At 44.8% G+C, this 9351-nt stretch overlaps 1 protein-coding gene across 2 annotated transcripts in view; it reads left to right on the top strand.

Moving 5' to 3' along the window:
- Positions 1-243: 243 nt before the first annotated feature.
- Positions 244-9351, top strand: part of LOC124782272 (carboxypeptidase M-like) — a 300939-nt gene continuing 291831 nt past the window's right edge. For both annotated transcript variants that reach the window (XM_047253925.1, XM_047253926.1), the window contains exon 1: positions 244-366. The gene's annotated coding sequence lies outside the window, so the exon portion shown is untranslated. The remainder of the gene's footprint in view (positions 367-9351) is intronic.

The raw sequence follows: 9351 nt of genomic DNA, 5'->3' as shown, positions 1-9351 counted from the left end.
GCGGTCCCCTTATAAGTGACGTGACGTTGTGCTGACGTTCTGCCACACACCTCTATTTGACGATGGCGTTCCGTTCCGTTCACGCCTACTGTGGATCGGACTATTCATCCTGATGAAGCTCGTGAGGCGTCGCGTGCCGTTGCTTACCGCAAAAGTGGGGCGTCGCGGCGAGCGGCGAGCTGCGGGCTGGTGGCTGGTGGAGGGGCGTCCAGCGCAGAGCGATCAGCTGGCCTCCGCCGCAGGTACGCGGCCGCTCACTCAGTTGTCCGCCGACCGCCGAGCAGTAGCGAGCCCGTCACATCCGCTGCTGGTATCGCCGACACAGTGGGGAACGGCCTGCGCGCTGGAGAAACGTAACAGTCTCAGGTACGCCATCGGCCGTTGCGTCATCGCTCATTCTTCTGCACGGTATTTCCTGTGAATGATAAAATTTTCCGAATCGTTAGGCGGCGTCATATTCCTTTTCAAACTTCTCCAATGCTTGGCGTTTCGATCTCTCTGCTAAGATTCTCTTCAGGGTTCCACTGGTGAACCGGAATAGCTGAACAGTTACATTTCCACGGCCTAGTTAACGTTGTCAGGAGCTGCGAGCGTTGCTGTTGGACGTGCTAGCTGCTTGGACTCCCACTTGACTGTGAAGTATTGTTGGTTAGGGCAGGATGTTTGTAACAGGGTTCGTCTACCGCCACCAGCTGAGGTGCCCGCGGCACCTTTTCGTGAAGTGGAGATCTCTAGGATGTTGCGAATTTGACGGACGAGATGACAGGAAACACCTGAATTAGCTACAGAGTCCTAAGCCTTCCTTCAACTACTGTATGCCCTGATATACGATTCTAAGGTGTAAAATGCTACGATATTGCAGTGCCTGCTTTTGTACGAAGTTCGACGCAATGTTTCTACGGACATGCATGCCTCTGCGAAGAAATTTCATACAAAAGCAGGCACTGCAATATCGTTTTTTTTTTTTTTTTTTCGCCGATACCAGACTAGCGACTTACGATTAGATGTCTCCCCTGTACTGGAGTTACAGTAAGTGTACGAGCACTGGTTAATGACACACGAGCGACGACATATGGAAGATCGGGACTGATCGAAATACCGGGTGATCAGAAAGTCAGTATAAATTTGAAAATAAATCACGGAATAACGTAGATAGAGAGGTACAAATTAACACACATGCTTGGAATGACATGAGGTTTTATTAGAACCAAAAAAATACAAAAGTTCAAAAAATGTCCGACAGATGGCGCTTCATCTGATCAGAATAGCAATAATTAGCATAACAAAAAATGTTCAAATGTATATGAAATCTTATGGGATTTAACTGCTAAGATCATCAGTCCCTAAGCTTACACACTACTTAACCTAAATTATCCTAAGGACAAACACACACACCCATGCCCAAGGGAGGACTCGAACCTCCGCCGGGACCAGCCGCACAGCAATTAGCATAACAAAGTAAGACAAAGCAAAGATGATGTTCATTACAGAAAATGCTCAATATGTGCACCATCATTCCCCACAATAGCTGTAGTCGAGGAATAATGTTGTGAACAGCACTGAAAGCATGTCCGGAGTTATGGTGAGCCATTGGCGTCGGATGTTGTCTTTCAGCATCCCTAGAGATGTCGGTCGTTCACGATACACTTGCGACTTCAGGCAATCCCAAAGCCAATAATCGCACGGACTGAGGTCTGGGGACCTGGGAGGCCAAGCATGACGAAAGTGGCGGCTAAGCACACGATCATCACCAAACGACGGCAGCAAGAGATCTTTTACGCGTCTAGCAATATGGGATTTTTTTTTGTTCTAATAAAACCCCATGTCATTCCAAGCATGTGTATCAATTTTTGCCTCTCTGTCTACATTATTCCGTGGGTTATTAAGTTTTCAAATTTATACCGACTTTTTGATCACCCGGTAGCTAAGGCGACTGCTCGCGACAAGCACGGAGCGGTGTGGCGCAGTAGTTAGCACACGGGACTCGCACTCGGCAGCACAACGGTTCAAACCCTCGTGCGGCCATCCTGATTTAGGTTTTCCGTGATTTTCCTAAATTGCTTCTGGCAAATGCCGTTATGGTTCCTTTCAAAGGGCACGGCCGATTTCCTTCCTCATCCTTCCCTACTCCGAACTTGTCCTCCGTCTCTAATGGCCTCCCTGTCGACGGGACGATAAACACTAGTCTCCTCTTCCTAGTGACAAGCGGGAAATGCGGGTTCGAGTCCCGGCCCGGCACAAATTTTTACTGTCGTCATTAAATTCTACAGGTGGAAGATGTCCGTATTCCCAACTGCGAATACATTTACTGTATGAAATTTTATCTGCTACTTAGTCTGACACTTTCTAAACTAGTACAGCATTACTAATACAAGTACTATCTCAGTGTCTATACATTTTCACAGCCCATAACCTAAACGACAGTAAATCATGTCGATGCAGGGTCCTGAAGCACTGCAACCCGCTTTTCATGGTGTACACCATCAAATTTGAAAATTGTGAACGAGAAATCACAATCATATACCTACTAAATCTGTAAACAACTACTTGAAACTTCTTTATTAAGGTTATTCCGGCGAAATCTAACAGTAGGTTCTCGTGACAATTCCTTTGTTTACAGTTCAATGGACAAGATTTCAGTACGACTAGGCTTAAGGAGCTCCGACGGGTGTAAAATGCATACCTGCCCAAAGATACTCCATTCGTATACTTTTCTTCGGTACATCAGGCGTCAAGATGAAGAATGTTCGCTAAAGCCAGAAATACAGCGCGAACGAACGAGTGAAAGAGTGATCACATCAATTTACTAGGCGCTGCAGGTGCTGATCGCCAATGAACGCACACAGCCTTTAAGCTGCTGCGTGCTTGTTGGCCAGTTTGCACTCCAATTACAGTAGAGAGTTGCTAGGAGTGACAGTTCGTACACGTGTAGGTTCATCTTATACGTAGTTCAAGCATAAGGTGACTTGAAGTAAATGTTTAACTCTGTGCAGGGGCGAGAAGGTAACGCGCTTGTCAGTTCATCTCGCGCTTTCATGTGCTACCGTTGGAGGCTGATGTTGAGACTATGAGCATACATACAGGTCATTACGTAATCGTATAACGGCACGCCCATGAATGAATCGTAACTCTATCTATAAGCTGTAAAATCAAGTTCTTATTTGGCGCAGAGAGATATACATATTCAACAAACCTGTCTTGCCTTCTGAAAATCCCCTGAAAGGCTTATATGGATTGTTCAAATACTGCTCTTATCACTGGCTTCAGATGTGGCTAGAGAGTTTTGCGTTGAAAGTTCTGGAATTACTGTTTTGATGGCAGTTACTGGAAATATATAATTTAGAACACGATCGTGATTCTTTATTCTTCGCGTATATGTCTTCCTTAACTTGTCAGCTTGTCGCTGAAGTACAGTGTCATTTTTGTCATTAAGTAATTGCTAAACGTTCCTAGCTGTTCCTATTTTTTTTTTTGAAAATGTTACCGTCTATGTAATATACAGCGCTGAAAAATATTTCTTTCATCTATGTTTTATTCAGTTTCTTTGTATGAAAGGGGGAGAGGTATATCACGGTAAATTGGATTTAGGTCACAGGGCCAGACTATATGAACGGAGCGGAATTCCGTTCCCTTTATATTCACTTGTACTATACTGTTTGTTAGGCTACAACAAATGTTTCTTTGCATTTAGTAAAATAACTTACTGCAATCTAAGCTTTTCCATAGGCGTCGAAGCAGCAATATCTCTTTGGTAGATCAAACCACTGCATTAAATCCGTACATTCTGTAGAGCACGTATGAACTGCTTTTAAATATAAGCACTAACAACTGCCTTCTGACGTTAATGTGTACGGTGTTGGGTGCCATATCCCCCCCAAAATTATCAATTTCTCCTTCCAAATTACAGGCGTGGTGCATTGAATCTGCAACATGAATCACACCGGTTAGAAGACACACCAATAGAGTGTGGATGACACTATACAGACAGTTCCAAGGAAAGCACGATAAATACATTGTCAGATGAGACTGCAGCCCTAAATTGTCCAAAACTTCTGCTAGTTGACAAGATCTAGAACAGAGAAGGAAGTCTTCTTTCACGCATTAAGTAAACTTTATTCAGAAAGCACCAACAGGACACTTAGGAGGAGAACTCTTGCTACAGTAACTGATGCTGCAGGAACTTGCTAACATATTTCCACGCTGGCCCCATGCCCTCAGAAATGGACTCAGGTGATAAAAGATTCACGATTCCATCATTGTTGAGAACAATAGTGTGTGCTAATTGCTGTCTGAACGCAGCATTGTCCTCCTACATGTGAAATACTAATCTAATCGACGAATACAGCACAACTGAAGCGGAATTTTCTAAACGTCGAATCCAGCACAAAGTTGTTGGAGGGCGTTGGAGAGCTACATTGTCCTGCTACATCGAAATCGACCGTCTTCTATAAATGGAAGTCAAGTGAAAACGAGAAGAACGGAAAAAAAGTAGGTAAACTCTTTATTATTTCAAAAGTAGGCGCCATTACTGTTAATACATTTATCTATTGTGAGACAAGAGAGTCAGCGGCTTCATGGAGAAAAATATCTGTTGCCTAGGAACCAAGGAGTGCACCTCTTCGTCCGAAACTAATCGACGGCCCTGAATGTCTTCCTTCACGGCTTCCAAAACTACGGAAATCGCAAGGGGTGAGATCGGGGCTGTATGGCCTCCGAAACTTCTGCAGCGCTCTCGAAACAATCTTGAGCGGCCTCATACGTTGCCAAGATTGCTTCGACTACGCTACGGAAGTTTCGCTGGGAAACCCTGACGTATCCTCCAGTCTCTATCTCTCCCAATAACTTATTTGTGGAGCCCTGAAGAAAGGCTTCGGACGAAGAGGAGCACGCCTGGTTACAATCATGGTTCCGTAGGCAACAGCGAACACCATTCTCCATGAAGCCATTGACTACCTTATCTCACAGAGAAATAAATATGTTAACACTTACTGCGACTGCTTTTGAAATAATAATGGACTCCTCCCTATTCAATGGTGCACCGAGCCCTTCTGTGATTTGTGTTATCTGCTAAAATAAGCGATAATTTTGAAAAGTTAGAGGAGGAACTTTATCCTCACTACACCACTGTTCTGAGCCACATTAGTTTCCTTGATGGCTCCAATGTTCTGTTACCGTTAGGTAGGATGAAAACTGTTAACGTGATATTCGATCAGCGTTACATCAAATTGCACTGGAGAATGCGTCTGCCTATTTAGAACGTGTTTTATGTCAATAATTTAAAGACAGCGTTCAGTACATTTTGCCGGTCGGAATAGGGCGAGGAGTCGTTGCAGTGAGTTTCAGCAGCTGAGGGAGGGTTCCGTGGCGACCGTTAGCTTCCGATTTTTCTGGGTCTTTCTCCGGTGAGTAAGCAGTCGCGGGAGAAAAGCGGCGAGCTGAGGCCTAAGTGTGTCGCCGCTCGGCTGCAGCCTTTCTAGACGGGTCGGACGGGCCGCCGCTCGCGCGGGCCCGGGTGTGTCCACGGGGCAACTGCACCGCCGCCGCCAGCGGTAGCCTGTACTCACCAATTCAGTACCTACGCCAGACAATGTTACTGGCTCACCTCTTTCCGTGGCTGCTCGAAGGCTGCTCGCTTAACAGGTCCTTCAAGTTAGCAGTCTAGTTTGACGCTGTTCCCCATGTCTTACTACTTTATATCACAGCAACCATGCAGGGTGGTCGGAAATTCCCATTACAGACTTCTAGGACATATAGAGGGGAGTGAGTACATCGTATTTTCAATAGGAACCCATGTCCGGAAACGTCATCCAACGAAACTACAGAGCGTCAAAGTTATAGGTGCTGGCGTCTGCAAATGTACGTATACACGGGGTGATTCCGTGATGTTACAGACTTTCTAGGATGATGGAGAACGATAAATGTATTAATTTGAAGTAAGGATCCCTGTACCGGAAACGAACGAGTCGAAAGTTATAACCGAAAACCGTTCTGATACCTCTGACAGTTGAATCCATGTACCAGTTCTTGTGTTGCGAAGAGTGTAAGGTTGGTAACTTCAGTAGTGGTAGTGTGGACAAAAACGAGAAAAAATGTCCAATACACTTGGGCTCTAAGGTGTATACCTTAACACCTATGAACACTTGCTCAGTAGAGGAGATGAGTTTCACATTAGCAAAGATAAATGAATGGTCATAGCTCCTCAGGTATGCAATTTAGAGCCCACGTTTATTGGACATTTTTTCTCGTTTTTGTCCACACTACCACACTGAAAGTTACCAAACCTACACGCTTCGCAACACAAGAACTGGTACATGTATTCAACTATCAGAGGTATCAGAACGGTTTTCGTTTATAGTTTTCGACTCGTTCGTTTCCGGTGAAGGGGTCCTTACTTCAAATTAATACATTTATCGTTCTCCATCATCCTAGAAAGTCTGTAACATCATCACGGAATCACCCCGTTGTACGTACATTTGCAGACGCCCGCACATAAACTTTGACGCTCTGTAGTCTCGTTGGATGACGTTTCCGGACATGGGTTCCTATTTAAAATACGATGTACTCACTCCCCTCTACAAGTCCTGGAAGTCTGTAACGGGAATTTCCGACCACCCTGTATATACCTGAACTACTTCATCGACTCAAAACATTCGAACCTATAATGGGACACATTTGCAATTTTGGGGAGTGATAACACGTGATTTTGAGATTACATACATAGGTACAAAGCCCTCACAGCAAGTCTTGGAAGTGTCCTCCACCGACATCGATGCACAACTGTACTCGTTCATCATATTCCGAAACGATGTGAAGTGTATCTTCGACAATTTTGCTTGTTTCGTGTTTAATGGCCTCGCGGACTTCTGCAGCTGTCCGTGTTCTATTCTCGTGCAATCGGCTTTTAAGATACTCCCGCAAGAAAAAACCCGGAGGTGTTAGGTCAGGCGATCGGGGGAGCCATATTTTTTTTGAGATTATTAGGTCACCAAACAAATTGGTTACAAGTTTCAGGGAAGCGTTAGACGTGTTACATATTGCTCCAATTTGCTGGAAATAAACTGTAAGTTCCACGTGCATCCAGCTGCTCCACAACTCTATTGAGGATGCCCGTATAAACCATAGTGTCTACGGTCATATCACAGAAAATTGGGCCAACAACCACAGAAGCTCACACCGCGCACCACACTCATGTCTTTCAATCTTGCAGTGGTGTTTCGGGGATGATATGGGGGCATACACAAGCACAGTATCTGCTGTTTTGTGTGTTAATGTAAACTGAAAGATGGAACGACGCCTCATCCGTATACCAAGCTATGGATACCAAGTCTGGACGTTGAATAAGAAACCCGTGTAAGCATCGATGGTAAAGCACTTTTTTCTCACAATTTGTTTCATGCACTGCTAGAATCATGTGCACTCTGGTCGCAATGCAGATTTCTTCTCCGCTCTCTGACAAGAACCATATGAAATGCATGTATCCTGGCTCAACTGACCCAACGATTTCCTTGGAGAGTTCTCCAAGTGTTTTCTAACATTATCAGTAATCTCTGCACTCATTGATGGTCTGTGTTTCCCACAGTCACTGTTTAGTACACCAGTTGTCTCCTGTTTCCTTACAGTCGACAAAAGTGATTCCTTTGCTAGAAATCGCGAACATTGAATTCTCTCCGGAATGCCCGTTGTGTTTTAACCAAGGAGCCTGTCTTCCGATATCTTTTCACAATCACAACACGCTCTCTAAGATGTTCTGCATGTTTCAGCCCAGATAAAGACTGCAATTGAATCACTCATTTGTTCGTTATTGTCACCCATCCGGAACTGCGCACTCATAGACTTCCAAAACCGCAACGTACAAGGCTACCTTACTAACACGAGCCGAGTAAGCGCGTTATTATATCGGACAAAGGACCTCATGAGCAGAAACAACAATCAGCTTGCCGACATCTGGCGGTACTTTAATTCTCCCAGAGCTACTGAGATCATTATAACTACTTTCCCGTTTCTACTAGCTTTTGGGGGGAAATTATGAGCCACTGAAGTAGTTCAGATTTATATGGATTGCCTCCTACCTTCTTAGTGTAAGAATCTTCCATGAAGTTGTCTCTTCCCCCACTCTTAATTTCGTACGTTCGATACTCATCGAAGTTTCGCGTGGAATAAACATTCGTGTACTGTCCTATCGGCAAGAAAAGAAGCCCACAAAGCAAATGGCTACAGCAGCAGCGAATGCTGACGCATATTCGGCCCCCTGTTCCGGTTTAAACTGGTGAGCCGGTCTGTCAAAGAAACATTCGACAACTGCTCAGTGCTTGACATTGGCTAGTCACATAAACCTTATTTCAAGTTTTCCGGCATTCAGTCCTTGATTCATAATACAGGGCGTTTCATGTCTCAGGCTAAGTGCTGCATCCCTCGTAAGCACCGATCGCCACGTAAGCTCGGACCTATTGCTCGGACTGTGCGGTAGCCAGTGTATCAGCGGCTTTGGGGGACGGGGGAGGAAGAAGTCTCTGAAAATCGTTGCACTTTTCTCGCAATAAAACATCTTTTAATACTCCGGTAAATCCACTGGTGGTGTGCACTCTTTTGTCCTGTATGAAAGACACGTAGTCTTTCTCTTTAGTTGTTGGGTACCTGAAAAAATAATTTGCAGTTCACATATCACATATCTTGTATCATATGGCATATCTTGTATATACATATCTTGACGTGGCTGATAACTTTCGGAACTCCAATGACGATTGTTCTTCTAGTTCACATACCCCGTAAGACTTCAGTTTGAGTTTGTGTACATCCATGCCAATAGATGCTACTGACACACCGGTCTATAGTGCTAAATGCCTTAAAGATTTTCCCAGACTTCTTTTCAAGGCCGCTCCTATCTTGTCTAGGTGCTCGGGTAAAACTGATACGCCACCTGCCACACGTTCCAAGAAACAGGGCATTGTGTATCCACGAACAGTGTGCCTACGACGGAACTGGTTCTTCCATAACGCCGCAAAGAGCTTATGTGTCGTACGTGAAGCACAATATACTTAAACGCGATATTATTTTGCTACATATCAAATGCTTCAAATGGCTCTGAGCACTATGGGACTTAACATCTGAGGTCATCAGTCCCCTAGAACTTAGAACCACTTAAACCTAACTAACCTAAGGACATCACACACAAGCATGCCCGAGGCAGGATTCGAACCTGCGACCGTAGCGGTCGCGCGGTTCCAGACTGAAGCGCCTAGAACCGCTCAGGCACGGCCGGCTGCTACATATCTATCTGATTAGTATTAATATCAGTTTTCCACAGAGCTGACCTTTATTCTGTCTTAGATTATTAGTGGAGTGTTTCTTTTT

This window comes from Schistocerca piceifrons, chromosome 1, assembly GCF_021461385.2.
Source record: "Schistocerca piceifrons isolate TAMUIC-IGC-003096 chromosome 1, iqSchPice1.1, whole genome shotgun sequence".
Taxonomy (NCBI): domain Eukaryota; kingdom Metazoa; phylum Arthropoda; class Insecta; order Orthoptera; family Acrididae; genus Schistocerca; species Schistocerca piceifrons.
This window is presented reverse-complemented; position numbering and strand designations above follow the sequence as displayed.